At 31.7% G+C, this 20297-nt stretch overlaps 1 protein-coding gene across 2 annotated transcripts in view; it reads left to right on the plus strand.

Moving 5' to 3' along the window:
* The first annotated feature begins 5800 nt into the window (after positions 1–5800).
* The window catches only part of LOC124497220 (innexin unc-9), a 56437-nt gene continuing 41940 nt past the window's right edge, over positions 5801–20297 (plus strand). The window contains exons 1-2 of one of the 2 annotated variants that reach the window (XM_075732537.1): positions 5801–6759; positions 6844–7912. The gene's annotated coding sequence lies outside the window, so the exon portion shown is untranslated. The remainder of the gene's footprint in view (positions 6760–6843; positions 7913–20297) is intronic. The other variant, XM_075732536.1, reaches the window with a different exon arrangement.

Here is a 20297-nt window from a genome sequence, read left to right on the forward strand (position 1 = left end):
CGTCGTTGTGAGAACGTTGTGTGTTGAATGAATGAATGAATGAAATTGGATAAATCAAATGAAAATGAAATTTTCACCATGGCAGCAATGGTGAAAATGGGTGAAAATCAACGAGATAAAAACTGCTGAATCAAATATATTGGGTTTGCGGTAAAAAAAATATTCCGATTGAGTCGAGGAATCGGTCACATTTATTGAAGGGAAAAAGAAATTTCAGCCGAATCAGTTGAATTTTCTCGATCTATTCATTTTCATTTCCTTCTTGCTTATCATGTATCTCGTTTTGTTCAGACTAACTTGGGGACAGTTGGAAAAAAACAACCAGATTTGACCGGCAAAGTGACATTATTGTCAGATTGGGTAAATGAGTTCTTGTTTTTGTGCGTGTATTGATGTCAAAATGTGTCGATCATCACGAGAATCGAAATAAATAAGAAATTGCTTCGGTAAAATAGGATTTTGTCCCTTCAATTTCCACTTCTCTGTCATACATTTTTTTACCAAACAAATTTTTTTTTGATGATGATGAGCAAGCAAAAATTATTGAAAAAGAAATAAAAATTAATTCGTAACATTAAGCATTTGAAACGCCGGTTATTGCAAGATCCATTTTTTCTCGGTGGATTTCCGGTCGGCCTGTCTTTCTTCTATTCCATTCTATACAGTCGTGATTGTCTTTGTTATTTTTTCGCCCATTGTTCTTGTTCTAGAGTCGAAGAAAAGTCTTTCAATATGTGAATGAGAATGTGATTTGCAATTATTTCAAGCCAAGCGTATCATAATCATCATCATCATCATCATCATAATCGTCGCCGTCATCGTCATGATAATCAAAATTCATCGTGATTTTGAAAATGAAATTAATTTTACAAGAAAATTTTAGATTGAATGACGAGAATAAAAAAGTTGAAACTTTTCATTCATTTTGCCAACCATTCCGGAATACAGCAACTCCATGCATGCAGAATAAGACGATGGGGTTATATAATGGCATTCTTTTTTTTTCTTTTTATTCATTCTCTATTCTTAAAAACATGCAAGATTGTCACTTTGTCAAGATCACTACTATTTACCTCTTTCAAGATGAAATCCTTTTTGCTTCAAATTTTTCTTTTTCATTCAAAAACAAAAGGCAAATGATCGATATCACTCTAGAATTGACTGATTGTCTAATAGTTTGCCGTGGTTCATCAAGTAACTGAGATAGAATCAAACTGTGCAACTCTAACAAACACTGATAATGGTTCACTGAATGAAACTTATTGGACCATTCACAAAATATGACTACCAGCCTGCAATGATGACAGCTAACATTGATGATAATGATAGCCATCAACAAAGTCTGAATAGAAATGAAATGATTTGGACCTAGTTTAATTCATAACCCATTAAATAAGCGACGTCTTTGTTTTTTTTTGTTGTTAAAAATCAAGACAGTTGTACAAATGAAATGAAATCATGAAAACTCATCACCATTATTTCACTTATCATCAGTCAGTCAGTCAAAGTCAAGTCAAGTCAAGTGAACATGGTGAGTCGTTGTGTCTGTCTGTTTGTGTGTGTGTGATAATCTAATTAAAATCCAATTTTAAAATTCATATTTATAAAAGATGATGATGATGCCCGTCTATCATCATCATCATCATCATCACTGTGTTTAAGATGTGAGTGAATCACACAATGTTTCGTATCATTGGGACTATTGAGAAATGAAACGATTCCAATTGTTTCCATTTGAAATCAAATCAAAATTTCAGATTTTAGACTTTCAAACACACACCCTTTCTGTCTTCTGTGTTAGAAAAAAATGATCAAATTGTGAAAATGTGCATTGGGCGTAACATTTTGGATGATAGAAACTGATGGTAGTCATCATCATCTATGATTTTAATAAAAGTTGACTTGAATTTTTATTATTCGATGTGTGTGTGTGTGTACAAGTTGGTGGGTGTTTCATTATCATCATCATCATCATCATCATCATCGCCATCAACATCAATGAAAATTGTAATTGAATTAACATTTTTTTGGCTCGTACATCACAACAACAACGACGTAGTAGTGGCATTCGGATCATGAATTTTTTTTCTCAACAAAAGAAGAAAAGAAAAGAAAATGATTATTATTCTGAAGCGAAATTCTTCTCTGCTTTTTTATTTGCCACGTGTGTGTGTGTGTATGTGAGTGAATGTGGAACAAATTTCGTTATGCTTGATGATGATGATTGCGTTTTTTTTGTGTTGAATGTAAAACAGACATGTTTGAGATGTGAAGACAAAAAAAAAAAGGAAATGAACATTGAACCAAAAAAACAAAAAAAAAATGAAAATGAAAAGAAAGAAACGAACAAACGAATCTGGTTGACTGGTAAAGATTTTCTCTCTATTTTATTACGACAGAAACAATCCAAAAAAAAACAACAAGGAAATTAGATGGAAGGAAATAGAATGGTGAAAATAAAGAAAAAGAAAAAAAAAACAGTGAATCTGTGAGAGAGCGAAAAATTGGTGGTGAATTCTTATGTGCGTATACAACCAGAATTCAGATTCCAGAAACTTTTCATCCAAACAACAACAACGATTGAATGCCACGCAATGAATGAATGAATGAGGTTGTAGTTTCTCTGAGCATTGACGATGATGATGATGATTGCATGCATCTTGTGCAAAGTTTGTGCCAACTACAACACGAACATGTTGTTGTTGGTTTATAAGAAGAAAAAAGCTAAGCTCAATTTAACAAATTAAAATCTTTGTTTCATTCATTCGCAATCAAGAGAAACGACGATGATAGAAAGTCGTGTAGTTCATATGGAAAACTCTTGCTTTTTTTCTGGTTCCATTCAGTCAGTCGTTGGTGATTCACATTCATTCACATCCATCTTCATACTGTTGTAATAATGAAAACAAAATAATGCAGATTTCATTCATTCATTCATTCGTTCATTCGTTGTTCTGGGTTGTCTTGACATTCGCATTATTTGGTCGAATGATGATGACGATGATGGTCTGCCTATCCACCATGGCCATCATCATGGCAATCAATTCGTTCTCCAATTCGTCATCGTCATCGTCATCATCATCATCATTTGATTATAATAAATAATATTCTGCTAGTAGTAGTAGTAATAATGATTCTGGCCCAATGTGGTACAAATAATTAATTAATTCTCAATTCATTCATCATTTTCTCGCCATTCATTTTTTGTTGTTGTTGTTGTTGTCGTTATCATTATCATTGTTTTTCCATTCATTCATTCATTCATTTGTTTGTTTGTTTGTTTTATATTTATTGTATTTGTGTCATATGGGAAATAAGTTTTTTTCTCTCTCTCTCTCTCTCTCTATTTCATTGTCATTCATTTTTCCATTCTAAATAAGTCAAAATGGAATAATAATGATAAACAAAAAGAAAACAAAAATTTCAAATTTTGTTCCGAAAAATTTGTTTCAATCATATGAATTTTGCAATTCGGTCCTATTACCAAAAACAAAACAGAAATCATAACAAATTCATAGGATATTTTGGTCCAGAAATTTCTTTTTTTATTTATTTATTTATACACCTGCGGATAGTGTGTGAATGATATATATCGATGAAATTGGGTTTGAACACAAAAATAAAAATGAAATGAAAACAACATTGACTAATATACTGCATGCAATGTTTTATGACATTCGGATCATCATCATCATCATCATCGAGTGTATGAATGAATCGAACGTTTGGTCGAAGAATTGATGGAGGAAAAAAAAGGCCGGTGTCAACAATGGAATGACGACCAGATCGGTCACGCAAACCTAAACGAATCTAAACGAATGAAAAAATTGAGAGAATCTTTTTTTGTTGTGGTGGGCAATCACCGCCACCACCATTGAAAACGAAACGTCAACGAAAAAAAAGAATGAATGACTATGGCGTTATCTCAAGCCTTGGTATTATTATTAGATAACAAACATGATGATGATCCAAGAACAAACAAACAACAACAGTAAACTGTGGCTGTCAAAATAGAATTAGCCAAAAAAAAATGGGCGACAAAAATAATCGGCTCTAAACGAAAAAAATGGATTTACGACAACGGCGATCATTTGGATGAAAAAACGGAAATGGAAATATTCAAACAACGGGATTAATCGATATTTGTGCTCATAATAATGATAATCATATGAATATCATTTTGGCCACTGACCACCATATATTTCCTCACCGTTGACTGATCACAATTCTTGAAACAAAATTCAAAACCGTCTTTTTCATTTTGTTGCTAGCTTAACTTTAAGATTTATAAGTTCCAGTGAATGAATCTACCCATGGACCGCCACCATCATTATTATCATTGAGTTTAGAAAAAATGATGATGATGATGAAAACATAACAACAACATAAACGCTAAAAAATAACTTTCAATACAGTACAGAATCAGTGCGTTTCAATGTTGTCTTTTTTTTTACTTCAATCTTTTTTCTTTCAACAATGCTAGATTCTTTTATTCGGTCGATTACAATGCCAACACAGAGAAAAAATTATCAAATATTTTGATGATGAAATGATGAGCATGCGCAATCATAGTGTTTTGTTGTTTTTTTTCGAATTCAAATTCATTCATTCATTCATTCACTCAGTCATTCAGTCATTCAGTCAGTCATTTCAAATCCAAATTCAATTCATACACATTACACACACACACACACACACACACACACACATTATATGGATATCTATATGATGGTGATCCAATTTTTTTCTTCACAGCAAAAAGGATTCACTACACACTCATACACACTAGTTTAGTTTAGTTTCTGGTTGCTTCAATAGTAAAAGTGAATAAATGAATGAATGAGTGATGATGATGATTGTTGTTGTTGTTGTTGTCGAACCAAATATATAACCATTTTGTGAAATGTGAATGGTGAAACCCAGAAAAAAAAAGAAGAACGAACAAGAAAAAATGAACCAGGAAACCGAAAGAATTCCAATACTCACAGACACAGAGGTTTGAATGGAAGTAGTGTAAAAAACTTATTTTTTCATAACGTTCTCACATACCACTACTGATTATGGATTCTTGTTTTTTTTCTGCTGTATTCCCGGCAGTATTTCCTTTCACTTTAGCTGACACAACATTCCGACAAAGCCAACAACAACAACAACCGAGAATGCCAAAAAACTGATCCAGAAAAAAACAACGGGAAAGGAAAAAGCCCAAACCAAAGCCAAGTGAATTGGAAGATTTTTTTCTGTGTTGTTTTTTTCTGGTTTCAGAGTTTGATACACGCGCGCATGATTCTTCCATCGTCGTTTTTTCTCTTTCGCTTTCTTTTTCATTGAAACAAATCAGACGAATGAACGGAACAGAATTGAGATGAATGTGCCATGTCGATGTTGTTGTTGATGACGCCAACTCAGTCACACAAAGTTCCAGATACAACAACAACAATCGCCACTACTTGATGAGAATTTTTTTTCGAATTCGTGATAGTAGTAGTATTGATGGGAGTCAATATTTTGCTTGCTTAGGTTCCAGAATCGATTTTGAGAATCTTGTTCATTCATTCATTCATACTGCTTCCTATTCATCATCATTGGATTCTAGGACATTCACTTATGTAAATATTGTTGACCACTACCATACACATACACACATTCTACATGTTTTGGTAGAAGAATTTCCAGAATAAAAACAAAACAAAAAAGACGAGAATAGAAGAATTTTTGCAATGAATTGAAAATAGTTTCATAGTTTGTGTTGTTCACACATGCACATACACACACATAGAGAGAGAGAGAGAGAGAGAAAACTGTCTCAATTCTTTCGGGTTCGGTAACTGTGTTTTGTGTGCGTGTGTGTGTATGTGTGTGTGTGGTTGTTCGTCTGTACGAAGTTGTTGTTGTTGTTGTTGTTATTATTATTATTGTCGGTGTGAATGGAGTATGATACCCCATAAACACACATACACAGAGAAATCTTGAAAGTTCACTGCTGTCTATTTGTTTCTTTGTTTATTTTCATCATTTTGTTCATGGTGATAATTTTCATTTCATTCATTCCGGTGTATGGATTTGAATAATTGTTTTTCAATCATTCAATTGGTTATCAAACTGTTTGGTTTCTGTTTTCGGTGAAAAAACCTTAAATCAACGAACACCGACAATTAAACAAATCAGCATCACAACATCACCCACTCATATGAATCTTATTATCGTCGTACAAAATTATGGTGCAAAAAATTGTTTTTTGACTGTTGAATGAAAAACGAAAAATTCAAATTTCTTGTTTACCTTACAAAAATTCTTGTGATCCGCCCATTATTCGCCCATTATTCTTTCTTCTGATCAACACAATCATGATGAGAAAAAAATTTCATTCAAATAATTCCCGTTTTTTTCGAAAAAAAATCAATCCTTTCATTTTGATGAACGATGCGATTCTTGAAATATAAAAGAGAAAAACTGCTCTTCTTAATAATCCTGTAAAAAAGAAAAGAAATGTAGAAACTTTCTCATCTTTTTGTCGTCGTTGTCGTCGTCTTCGTAGTTTGAAAACGAGAAAAAAAACTCGAACAAATCAAATCAAAATCAAAGAAAAAACTTTTTCAAAATCGTTCATTGGTTTGTTCCTGGAACAAAAATATGTGTGCGTGTACAATTATTTTTATTAAAAAATGAGAACGTTCGAAATTGATTGGGATCAAAAATTCCTGAATTTTTTTTTAGAAAAACGAATTCTTTTACTTAAAAATTGACCAGATTGATTCAGTGAGATTTCAGAATTTGTTTGAATGAATTGAATTTTTGGCTGATTTTTTTAAAAGGAAAAATTTTCATTTTCTCGTTTTTTAGGTGCTATTTATCCAACATTTCTGTGTTACAATACCCGTTTGACTATATTATGGTCCACACATCAACATTAACCGGTGTGATGATGATGATGATGATGATTATCACACAACAACAATAACCACAATAATAAAAATTCGTCCTGAGAATCCGTAATAATCAAAATGAATCAAGAGAAACAAAATCGCCTTATGATTTATATTATATAACGGGCAATTTAACCCTTTTATCATCATCACCATCATCATCGTTATCATATGTGTTGTGAATAATTCAATTATTTTTGTTTGGTAAACATCACATAATCACATTAGTCTTCGTATCGTCGCCCACGTTTTTGTTGTTATTATCAGATAATTTCATCAATAATCATCACTTAACATGATGATGTACCTATAGAGAACCCAACAAAACCTGTATCTGTGTGTCTACGTGTGAATTATTATTGTTTCGGTGTTATATTCATCATCACTGCCATCATCAACTTCATTCATTATTCAATCATCATCATTATCATTATCGAATTGTGGAGGTGATCAGAAAATTTCTCACTTTTTGTGTTTGTGCATTGATTTCACATGATTAACGAATCAATTAATCATTATCACCATCATTGATTTGTGAGCTTGAGTGTGTTTTGTGTAAATATTTTTTTTCTTCTCTCATCATTTGGTTCTGTGATTTTTTTTCGTGCAATTTATTTGTGTTTTGTGTGCGTGTGTGTTTGTTCATCATCAGTTGGATCTGAATTTTGTCTGTTTTCCTGTTTCCTGAACTAATTGAACCCAAGCAACAACAACAATTTGACCAAAAAAAAATTTCATGTTCTGTTTACCGTGGTTTATGGTTGATAATAATCAATTATCGGTTATTTCAATTCTCCATTTATCGATTATTGATTCAAGTGTTTGTGTGTATGTGTTTTTACTGTTCAGTGTGCTTCTCAATTCATTTTTTCGGTGTTTCTGTGTATTTATTTTAGTGTGTGTTTGTGTGCACAATTATTCGTTTGGAACCCAAAAAAAATAAACAAACGGAAATTCAAACCAGAAAACTCATCATCCCACGAAAAGTAAGTTCACCATTTTTTTCGTTTATTTCCGAGTAATTTTTTCCCGTAACTTCACACACACACACACACACATTCAAAATTTCAAATCCAAATATTCCGGATATTGAAAAATTTTTTTTTCGTACAAAAAACCATTGACAAAATGATGACAACAAACAATAATCATCAAAACAGAATGTTTGAACAGGACCTTAATAGAAAATAGCAATGCCACCAAAAATTGTTCTTCCACCATTGTTCTATTATCGTTTGTTTTGTTTTCTTTCAGAATCTTTTTTTTTATTTTGTCAAATCATCATTCTCATAACAAAAAATACTAAAAAGATAACCCTTTATTCGGGACAATGATCCAGTTTTTTTGTCTTGGCATCATATGAATGAAATTCCTTTTCAACAACAACAAAAATCTTTGGCATCAATAGGCTGCATCCATTTTTTTTTATTGTTGTTGTCGTTGTCGTTTTTTTTCAACCAAAACACTTTTGAACTTTTGAATGGAGCCAAAAGTCAATGTTTGTGAATCATAATAAAGATGTTTTTGTTATGTGAGACACACAAAAGTCACAAGAGAATAGAGGAAATTTAGATGTCACCAAATATTTATTAATCGGCCACCAAAAAAAAAATGGTGGTTGTCGATAAGCCCATTAAGATGTTAATCATCATCATGGATGCAACACACGCATTACAGCTATTTGTATTTGAAAAGTTATCAAAATCCGTGAATTTTTTCATTTCATTTCGTTTCGGGCGTTAATCATTATAATAATTCCTTCAAAGTTTTTTCTGTTCCTGGATCGTCGCAAAAAAATTTTTTTTTTCATTCCAAATTTTTCCCTTTCTCCATTCTGTTGCCGTTCCAAAAAGATTGGGCTCAAAACATAGTTTTCGAACAAATAGGGGAAATGATGGGCCAGTTTAGTGCCCAAAAATAATAACCGCGTTTCGTTATGAATCATAATCATGATGATAATGATGAACAAGTTTTTTTCGTTGTCGGAAAAAGGTATATAGAGTGTTGAAAAACTTTTTCTCCACAATAATGATAATATCACTCAATGATGATGATAATAATCATATGTGAACGTGTTTTATTAACCCTTTTTTTATGAAAAAGTTTTAATGTTTCAAATCGTCATCGTTGTATTTTTCCGACTACGATCCAATCACACACTCACACACACAAACAGAATGATCGAATTGGACAACTATTTGTAATTATAACATTGACTGAGCGTGTGCGTCATTCATCAATTTGTAATCGGTGAATTTTCGTTCTGGAAAATATTTCTTTCCAATCGATTCCGAGATTCGATTTTGAATTTGATTTAAGATAATATAAATGGAAATTTCATTTCAACCAGTGAACCCTTTTGATTTGATTCGATTCGATTCGATCATTGCCATGATTGAAACACGAAATTGAAACCATTTTCTCCGAAGACAATAAATTCAAAAAGCGAACAACTTAATAATAATATACATGGATGGATCGAAGGAACAAACAGAAAAGAGAGAAATATAGAGAAATCGATTTCAAACCAAAAAAACCGATGATGTGCTTATTCTGTTTCGTGTAGCCGTGAATTCTGAAACGAAAATCTTGTCTTTTTTTGCCCGTTAGCATGAAAAATTGAAAAAAAAACGCCGACAGACACATGATATACATAAACCCAATCGAAATATAAAAAACCATATGGATCGACCAGAAAACTAAACCAAAAAAACCGACCGTTTTAAACTAAGCCACACAGTTTTGAAAACCAGAAATGATCACCCGAACCTGATTGAACCAAAAAAAAAATTCGTCGGAAAGAAAGTTTTAAAGAAAAGAAAAAAATTCCCTTAAAATATCAAATAGGCAAATCAGTGAAAAGCCTAAAGCATCGCACACACACGCAGATCTTTCAATATTGAAATCTTTTTCTCTTTGCTTCTGAACCATAGGATTTTCCATTTTCCATTCGTCGATTGAACCAAGGCCACAATTGGATTGGTGTGTGCATCTTGCTTACATCAAATCTATTTATTCAATATTTCAATATTTACACCATTATATCATGGACAACATTGATTCAGTTTTGCTTGTTGCAAAGAAAATTTTTTTCTATTCTAGTGCACATCAATGATGATGATCGATTCAATTCATTTGATAGATCTTCATATATGTGTTTTGATGAAGTTTGTTTTACTGCAACTCACACTCTGTTGGAACCTTTATTTGGCGCATTAGTAGTGTTTTCGATTTTGGAAAATTGATGAAATTTTAATCTCTTCGTTTCCAAAAGATTTAGATTTCTGGTTTCTATTTTAGTCGATCACACAAGCTAGAGACAAGATTTTTTTAACACATTCCTTTTTTTGTGGAACATTTTTAATGGTTCAGATTTTGAAATAAACTACAGAGAAAGTGGATAATGTGAATGAGAATTTTTGTTTTTTTCTTCTTTCTCTTTATTCTTTTGGCGTCGAATTGAAGAATGAAAAAAAACGTCGGAACCTCGATAATGATGACAAGATATGTGTGCCGAAAACAGTAAGAATATGGTCTATAAAGGGCTTTTGGCATCCATTTTTTAGATCATCATCGACGAAAAACAAAAAATGGCGAGAAAAAAAATGAACGAAAAATTTTTTCATTTTCGATCGTTCCATATTCGTGTATTTTCTCATTCTGAGAATTATTCGTGATTAAATTGATGAAATCATGATTCCATTGTTTTGTTTTTGTTTTTGTTTTTGCTTTTTCATTTCTTCCGTCGTTTTCATTATTTTAACACATTGTCTACAAGCAGAATATGACGACGTTGAACATATTTTTCTTTTTGAGCAGCTTTTTTTTGTTCATGGAAACAACCAAGAGAATTGAAATGCAAAAAAAGTTTTCCTGATAAATTTCCGTTTTCTTTTCTGAAAAGTTTTTTCTCCCTGTCCATTGTGTGGTTGTGGTTTTTTCATCATCATCATCGTCGTCGTCGTCGTCGTTGTATTGTTGCCAATTTTAAATTCATGTGTGTGCCGATATCGATGCCTTTTGTTTGGTGTTGTTGATTCAGGAATCAAATTTCAAATTTTACATTTTTTCGAAACAACAAAAAAATCAAATTTCAAATTAAACTTTGATACTTTCTTGTTTCATTCTTGTTATTATTGTTCCAATAACCGAGAAAAAATGGCCATTCTACCCATGGAACAATAATGGTTGTGACCAATGCCAGTAAAAATGAAATGAAATGAAATGGAATGAATTGAATCGAAAATGAAATTGAATGCCAGTGAATGGAATAGGAGAAAAGGAATTTCAGTTTGTGGGGACCTTTATGGCTTCTTTTTCGTCGTTGCCTGTTTCAGACAGATTTTTTTTCTGGTTGTAGTTTACATCATTTTCATTTTCTGTTTTCATTGTTGTGTTTGAGACTTTTTGAAATGAATACATTTTCTAATGAAAAGAAATCGATTTTTGAAAAATAAAATTCATGTCAAAAAAAAACTAATACACATACCAATGGAGAGAAAGAAAGACATCAAATGTGTCATCGTTTTGATGTGATGTGAAATCGATCACCAGTGTGTAATAATCCTAAAACGCTGTGTGAAAAATATTATCATCATAGCAACAAAATTCATCACACAAATGATAATTTTCAACACACCACACACACACACAACATATTTTTGCATATGACCCTGATTATAAATGAATGAATGAATAAATGTCACATACACACACACACACTGGTTTAATCGATCCACTCTGTTATCGGTGTTGACTAAACAGAAAGAAAAACAAATGTTGTGACAGTAGAGCAGTGAGTTGGGTTTTTTGTTTTTGTTTTTGTTTTTCGAAATGAAAAATATTTATTAAATTTTTTTCCATTATCATCTTTCTCGGGTTGAACTCATTGTGTGTGTTTACGCCCATCGCGAAAAAGGGTGATAAAAATGAAATTTTTTTTTTTCGTTTTTTTTTATATTCATAAAATGTGTCATTGGTAACGATGTGACAATGTCAAACACCATTATTGTTATACAATGTAGCGGCATCAATCAAACGCGATCAATTGGAAAAAAATCAATCTCGACAACAATCTTGTGATGATGAAAAAATAAATTTGAATTTAGATTGAAAAAATTCTTCCTTGATTGTTGCTGGCTTGCTACATGGCATAGCATATCGATAACGGTGATGTAGTGTAATCATTGAGAGAAAAAAAAAGTTTTCAATTCATTTTTTCTACGAAATGGATTGCAATTTTTTATCCTTTCTCGTGCTTGAAAAAGAAAAAGGTCTGACTATTTTTTTTGATCTGAAAATTGATATCCATACGATATTAGCCGGAAGATAAATTTTGCATCTTCCACACACACACACCCAAAAAAGCATTTTATTCATTTTTCTTACCTTTATTTTGATGGCCATTTTATTCGATGATTCAATCTGCAAGAGAGAGAGAGAGAGATTCATTCAATAAATTTTTAGTCTAATATAACCTCTGGATGATAAAGTGGTGTTTTTTTTTCAATTTTTCAATAGAAAATGGTTCTATTGTTATTCTGTAATATCAAGATTCTTTATATTTTTTTTTGTTCCATAAACATCAAATTGATGTGATGAAATGAATGAACTTTTTTCAACGAAAAAAAAAATCTCTCAAAACAAAGATTATAAGATAAGACAACAATAAAAAAAAGTGAAGCAAAAAATTTTCAAAATAAAACTCAAGTCATTCACTGTTGATGATGATGATGAAATCCAATAACAATTCTTCTTCTTAAAGACAACGAATTAAATCTAACCGTCCGAAAGTTTACCGAAAGCAAGCAATTTTTTTCTGCCTTCCGGAAATCTTTCCACAAATACTTATTATTTATTTCAACCAAAAAGTTTTACTTGCTTGGATCATCACATCACACAATGAGATGATGAGAAAGTCTTAGTGGCAATATTTTTTTATTATGGACAAAAAAATATTGGCCCTTGGTTGGTTACCCATCCTCAGGTCTGGCCCATAAGTTTTTTTCCTTCTTTTGTTTCACATTATTCATTTGGGTCATCATCATCATCATCACTAAGTAAGTAAATAAGTAAACACACACACACACACACACAAGTGTTGAAATGACGACTATAATGGGGATTGAGCGAAAAATCGAAACTGTCGATTACTTATTATTATTACTTCTTCCTCTTCTCTGCTTTTTTTGGGTTTCAACAATTAATTATTTACCACGCGTATGGCTATTATAAATTGACTTATGCGATTAATCAATCACCACCACCGTATTTTCTTTCGTTTCTTCTTTTCTCTTTCACACATTTGCAATGATCATACACACACCCCCATTGCTCATAATCATCATTTTGAGATTCTAAAAAAAGTTTTTTCTTCTCCAACACTCAATATTTTAATGATTGGCCATATATGAAACGTTAACATTAGTGTGTGTGTATTGATTATTATGGTATGGCCTTGATGATGATGATGATCGGTAAACATTAGTTTGTTAGTTAGTAACAATAACGAGTTTTCCATCAATCTTTGGATCCTTGCCGTGTGTGTGTGTGTGTGTGTGTGTGTGTGTGTGTGTGAATGGGTATAAGTGGATCATTGGTTCGTTTTTTAAACTCTGTGCTTGTAATGAAATTGATTCGATTCAATGGAACCATTAAAGTGTTCATCATGTGTAAACGAGTGTTGGAATTATTAAAGTGGATGTGTTTCATTTTTTTTTAATTTCATTTCATTTACTGTTATTTATGAATGTATTCATTCTCATAATAATAATCGATGATTATTGGCCAAACAAATGTTTGAGAAAAACAAACAAAAAATTGTTTCACATTTGTTATCGGTTTTTTTTGTGCTGGCCATTATCGTCATCAGAATCATGAGAATCAATAAAATAATCACGTTTCTTTTTCTTTTTTTTTGTTGGGAAAACGAACATTCAATTCGACGTTGCTGTTGTTTTTTGTTGTTGTCGTCGTCGTCGTCGTCGTTTTCTTTTTCATTTTCGGTCAATTGGTCATTTGGTGGATCTGCACAAAAAGATTCAGTTCACAATTTTTGTATATTTATCATTCCATATAAGTGCATGTACCGGCCTTCTGGGACTAAAATGAAAGGCGAAATAAAAAAAGGAGGAAAAAAATAAATAAATTCAACTCATCGACAAAGACGACGACAATTGTACGAATTGTAGAGAAAGAATATTGTATGATGAACCCGAAACAAAAAGAAAATCTACTGGATGCTATGGAAAAAAACATTCCAAAACGTTCAAACTACACACACACACATACAGGAATTAATCATCATCGCGCCCGAAAAATATACACAGAGAACCGAAAGAAGAATTTAGACGACTTAAGAATACCAAAACATACTAAAGTGATGACCAGAATGACTAAAAAATGGTTAGTGTAGCCAGGAAAATGAAATTCGTGAATATAGAAGCAAAAAATAGGCGAAACAAAAGAAAAAAGAAAGTGGACACAATCAATTTAACTTGGACTGCGGAAAACAACAACAAAAAGTTCTGTATGTTGTTTTTTCATCAGTTTCAGATGTTTGAAATACGAATATACGAAATCCACCAGCAACAACAACATGAACAAGATGAACAAGTTGAAAACGAAAATGAAAACTAAACAAAAAAAAAAAAAAACGGGCGTATAAGGGTTTTGTTCGTTCCGGAGCCACACACTAATTGAATTCGAAAACAAAAACGAGAAAAAAAACATACACGAACTATTCATTTGATGTGAATCGTCGATGACTTAAAATGACAACCGAAGGAATTTTTTCCAACTTGTCGTCGTTGTCGTTTTGGACCCAAATGTTTTTTTTGTTTCGATTTCGGTTTGGTTTTTCATCCTTTTACCGTTTTTTTTTATTTGGTCGTAGAATTTTTGGCCATTTGAGGTTTTTTTCTGTTTGGATATTATCGACTAGAAAAAGTCGAAAAAGTTTTTTTTCCTTCTTGAACAAACTGAACTGAACAAGAAAAAATAACAAACCAAACTAAACTAACCGCCTCGTTATTTTTCCCATTTTATTTTACTTTAGTGTTTAGTTTAGTTTTTTTTCTGGTTGGTCAAATGGTCATCATTCTGTTGCTGGGTTCGTTTTTCACTTATCCTCGAGTGTTGTTGTTATTCGTTGTAAAAATCGATTTTTCTTCATTTTTTCTTTCTTGAATACTAAAAGAAAGTTTATTCCACATTTCAATGTGTGTGTGTGTGTGTGTTTGTGTGTGGGAATGTTTGAATCTTTTTTATTGAAATGAACGAAAGTAAACTATAAACTAAACGACAGCGAAAACGAGAAACGTTGTGATGTTAAAAAATGTAGCCTCCGCTCGTTAGTTAAAGTTGAATATTTTTGTGAAAAAAAAGAAAAATCAAAAATGAGCCAATTCATTTCCATTCACACACACAAAAAGAATAGAATGGACACAAGACGAAAGACGAAAAAAAAATTCAAGTTTTTTTCTCTTTTCTTTTTTTTCAAGAAAGAATTTTTCTGTTTTTTAAGTAGGGCAGCAGCAACAAAGAGTGAATAAGAATTTTGTCACTTTGTCAAAGAATTGAATTGAATGAATGAATGAATGAACGAAAGAATCATTCAAGCACACTAAAGGCGAGAATGATTATGATGATAATGATATCGTCATCCAACCACCACCCATCCTCCACCCATACACAACAACACACTGAACAAAAAATGGATGCTCTTTCCTTACTCTATCCAACCGAATCATTTTTTCGATTTGGTGTTCATGTGTGTGTTATGTTTTGGAATGGAAACAATTCCCAATGTTGATGATGATGGTCTGTGCTTTTGGATCGTGTATGGTCCATCATTATATATCATCATCATCATCATCATCATCATCACTGACTTATGATGACCATTCACAAACTGTTTTTTCGTGTGTGTGTGTGTTCGAAAAGGCGAAAAATTGAGATTTCAACACTGGAAGAATACATGTGCCTAAGTTAATTGTAAAGTTTCTTTTCTTATCGTTTGTGTGTTTTTGTTTGTTTGATTCACAAGTCAAAAAGTGTTGCTAGATAGATATTAGATATTTGTGTGTAAAAGTGCAGAATGAAAAAAAAACTCAAAACTCAATAGGCCGAATGTTTTTTTGATTTTATTTTTCTGGTATACCACCACCAGATATAGAAAAACCTATGAAGTTTATTCGTAGTTTTGTTATGAAAAAAAATATTATTATCACTGTGTGTGTGTGTGTGTGTGTGTATGTGTGCCATTCACACATATCATTACAAAATATTTATTTGTTACCCAATAACGACGATGATTGACGTCATCATTTGGTGATTCAATCATTCACATTCATTGCCTTGCAAATTCATTTATTGATTTAGATACACCAAAATACAAAATAAATAAACAGACACACACACACATGTTTAGGTTAAATGTCAAATGTATACATATCATTGTGTGTTTTGATAAAACTGGCCATTTTTCGTGTTTATGGTTAGTGGATCCAGAAATATTATTGGTCGTTTATTTACTTACCCTCAACGAAATTCATCACATATATGATTACAATTTCGATTATTATGATGAAGAACGTCGTCGTCGTGGTAGTAGTAACGGTTGGTTGTAGCTGTGATGGCCAACGAAAATGAAAAATAAATGGTGGCATTATACAAACAAACAATGAAAGACCATAGACCATAGATATATGGCTTTTACCGTTATATTTGTTTATTGATTGATCAAAAGAAAGAAAATTGCTTTGGTTCATTCGATAATCGAAAACAACACTGCAACACAGCAACAACAACAATAATGCTGATCACGACGAGAATCACAAAAAAATCGACAAATTGATGAAAAGACACCGCCTTTTGTGTTGCAGAACAAATTTATGATCATTATCATCATCATTTACTTGATAGCAAGTTTCATTTCCTTTTCCTAGCTCATCAGCGAGAAAGTATTTCTTTCCATTTTTATATTCATTTGATTATGATTACCATATATATGTGTGTTTTCCACAAATATTGTTATGCGAGAAAAGAAAAAAAAGTTTGTATTTTTCCATCAATAAACTGAAATAAGTAGTGTTGGTAGGTCATTTAGGTTTCCAACTTTGATTTTTTTCCATTTTGCAACAATGTTTAAAATCATCTGTGACTATCGATAACAAACTGATAATGAAATGACAACAACAACAAAATCGATCCAAATAACGACGAATATGATGAACCGAGATCCAAAAAAAAAATCGATTGAATATCTAGCAAATCCAAATGGACTCAACTCCATTAAAATAACAACGACAACAACAATAACCTTATATTGTTGTAACATCCTACATTCATTGAACAATCGATTGATCGAAACAAAAAAAAACATGTGCCGGCAGGTGAAAAAAACCGAGAATTCGCCCATCTCTTCGCCATTCAATTGGTTTGCTCATTTTTTCAGATGTTTGAATCTTTTTCTCGAGACACACTCACTCACTTTGTTCATGTGTCAAATCAAAATGAAAAAAAAGGAAAAAAAGAGTGAAAAGAAAATTTTCGGGCTAATTGAACTTTCTGTACACAATTATGAAAGGGAACAATTACGCGGTAATGAAAGCTTTTTTATCTATATATTGAATGATGATTTGTAAACGAACAAATTCTCTTTTTCTTGTGAATCAAGGAGAATCTTGAATAGAGAAAATTTCTTTTTTGTTCATTGGGAAAATCCCGATGAACAAGCAGCTGAAGTTCAGTGTGAGACTATAGTACTACGTGTGTGTGTGTGTGTGTGTGTGCATGTTTAGTGTAGTGAAGTAGAGAAAAGATTTTGATTCAAGAGTTGAATGAGTGTGTACGATACTTATCGATTATCAATTAATTTCTTTTATTCTTGATGATGATGCTTGCTTGGTGATGTTCAATATACAACCATTTCATGTTTTCGTTCGTTGTTGTTGCATCTTTTTTTTCTTATTTTTTTCTGCTTACTTGCTTGACAACAATAATTTGTTCCATTCATTCAACCATTCAATATATATAGAGGCGACAATATTGTTGTTGTTGTCGATGAGAGCGAATCACTTTTCACTATTTTTAATAATAGTAATGAAGCGAGAAAAAAAAATCTCACTCAAAAAGAGATTGTTTGAGATTTTTCAGATTCTTTTTCTGATTATGGAAAATTTTTCCAATATCTAGTAGTCAAAGCAGAGAATAAATTTGGATCATCATTTAAAATTAGTCGAGAGAGAGAAATTTTTTTTTTTTTTTTTTTTTGATTCATGTGTGTATGTTTTGCAAACTCATATTTTTATTTGAATTTATTTGGCGTTTTTTCATTCTTTTTTTCCCCCCCCCATTGAAAACAACAACCGATGACAATAGGAATTTTGTACAAGAAACTTTTTCTCCTCAGTTTACTCACTACAGTAATTCACACACACACAGAGTGTCCAAGAAAATAAGACTTGAAAAAAAGGGAAGAAAAAAAAACAGAAATCTCGAGTATGAGATTCGCATGGCTAAACTTTTTTTTTCCGGCCTAGCATTACATTGCATTTGCTTGTTGGTTATTTGGTTGGTTGTCGTTATCATTTTCAAGAAGAAAAAAAAAGTCAACCAGCATTTTCGGCACTGCACTGTTGTTGTATAAATATTCGGCTTCGTTTTTCTTACTTCCTTTTTTTCATAGCTCAATTTCTTTCTTTTTTTTGGTGAAAGAAAGAAAAAAAAAGACTTGAAATAGAAATTCGGGTAAATTCCGAATAGAAAGAAAAAAAATTGTAAGTCAAATCATACAGTTAACATTTGGAGAGAAAACTGTCCAACAACTGTAAAAGAGAAGCGAAAAAAATATTCGGATAGTTGAAACTGAATTTCCGGTATTTTGAGATGACATGAGACACACACATACACAGGACCAATGAAGATGTTAGACAATCAAGATTTTTCGTTTGGTTGTATTTCTCTTGTTCGATTATTAATGGTTAGTTTTTTTTCATTGCAACCTAACAAACAGAATAAAGAAGATGCACAGAATTCGTATTGCAAGTATTTATAGTCTCTATACTGCTTTATTTTCAAACAGAATGAGAGAAAGATGAATATTGGGTTTTTTCTTCTATATTCCTGTTTTATCTTTTTTTCTCCATTGGTGATTCTTTCAGTTGTAGCAATTAGTGAGTAGTTCTTCCTGAACATTTGATAATTGGTGACCCGAAACACACAGAGAATCCAACGACAATAATAACAATAACAACAACAACAACAACGACGACGATGACTAACCATTGAGAATAAATGAATCGAAGAATCGAATCGAGAGAATAAAGAAAAAAATGCAATTTCTTGATTCAAATAGGCAAAATGATGATGACACAATGACAATACTAGCAGTAATAATGCAACATCAATTCATTCTCAATTCGAAAACATGTGGACAACACAATGCATATCATTTTTCTAGTTGAAAACTCAAAGTTGGCTTTGCTTTTTTTTCGTGTCTGGCACAATAATAACAACAACAACAACAACAACTACATTCACCGATTAAATCGTTGAATACAGACAGAGAAATCGAATTTTTTTTTGCTACATATAATGTGAAATAGAGAGGAAAAAAGCTAATTAAAAGATAAACCAAACTCTGGGTTGGTACGCGGTTGATTTTGTTTGAACTAAACTGTTCTGTATGTCTGTCTATGGTTGGATTTGGATTTTTGAAAAGTGAAACTTTTTTTTGCCATTTAGAATCGGTCATTCAGAAAAAAATGCGTTTCCATTCCATTTTCGATGACATATAATTGGCTTAATTTGACAAAATGATTTTTTCGAAATCAAAAAAAAATTTTCAATTCAATCAACCAACTAGCCACATACCGCAGTAGAAAATTGGCTTGGTGGAGGTCTCTTTTTTTTGCTGTGATTTTTATGACAAAAAAAAATTAAATCTCTAATAGGTACATCCTTTTCACTCAGCCAATCAATGTAAAATTTGTGTGTAAAAAAAGCTGTTTAATGATGATGTAATCGAATTTGTAATTTGTTCACTCAATAAGTATTTCCAATGTATTTTTTTGCGAAATCAAAATATGGAAACTAGATCATCATGTTTAATAATGAGAGAAACAAACGTAAAAGCATAAAAATATGAATAGTTTATTTAATTGAATTAATGAATAAATCTAAATATCAAAAACCTGTCAATATAATCAATGAAAATTGTGTGAATTTATAATATGCAAAAATGCATTGAGATGAAGCCGACATTCACATTTCCTTCATTTTCATTCAAATTTCCATTTCTATGCATGTCTGGGACTGCATATGATGATTCTTATGTTGTAACGATGAAAGTAAAAAAAAAACTTTTTG

Source organism: Dermatophagoides farinae, chromosome 7 (assembly GCF_024713945.1).
Source record: "Dermatophagoides farinae isolate YC_2012a chromosome 7, ASM2471394v1, whole genome shotgun sequence".
Classification (NCBI taxonomy): domain Eukaryota; kingdom Metazoa; phylum Arthropoda; class Arachnida; order Sarcoptiformes; family Pyroglyphidae; genus Dermatophagoides; species Dermatophagoides farinae.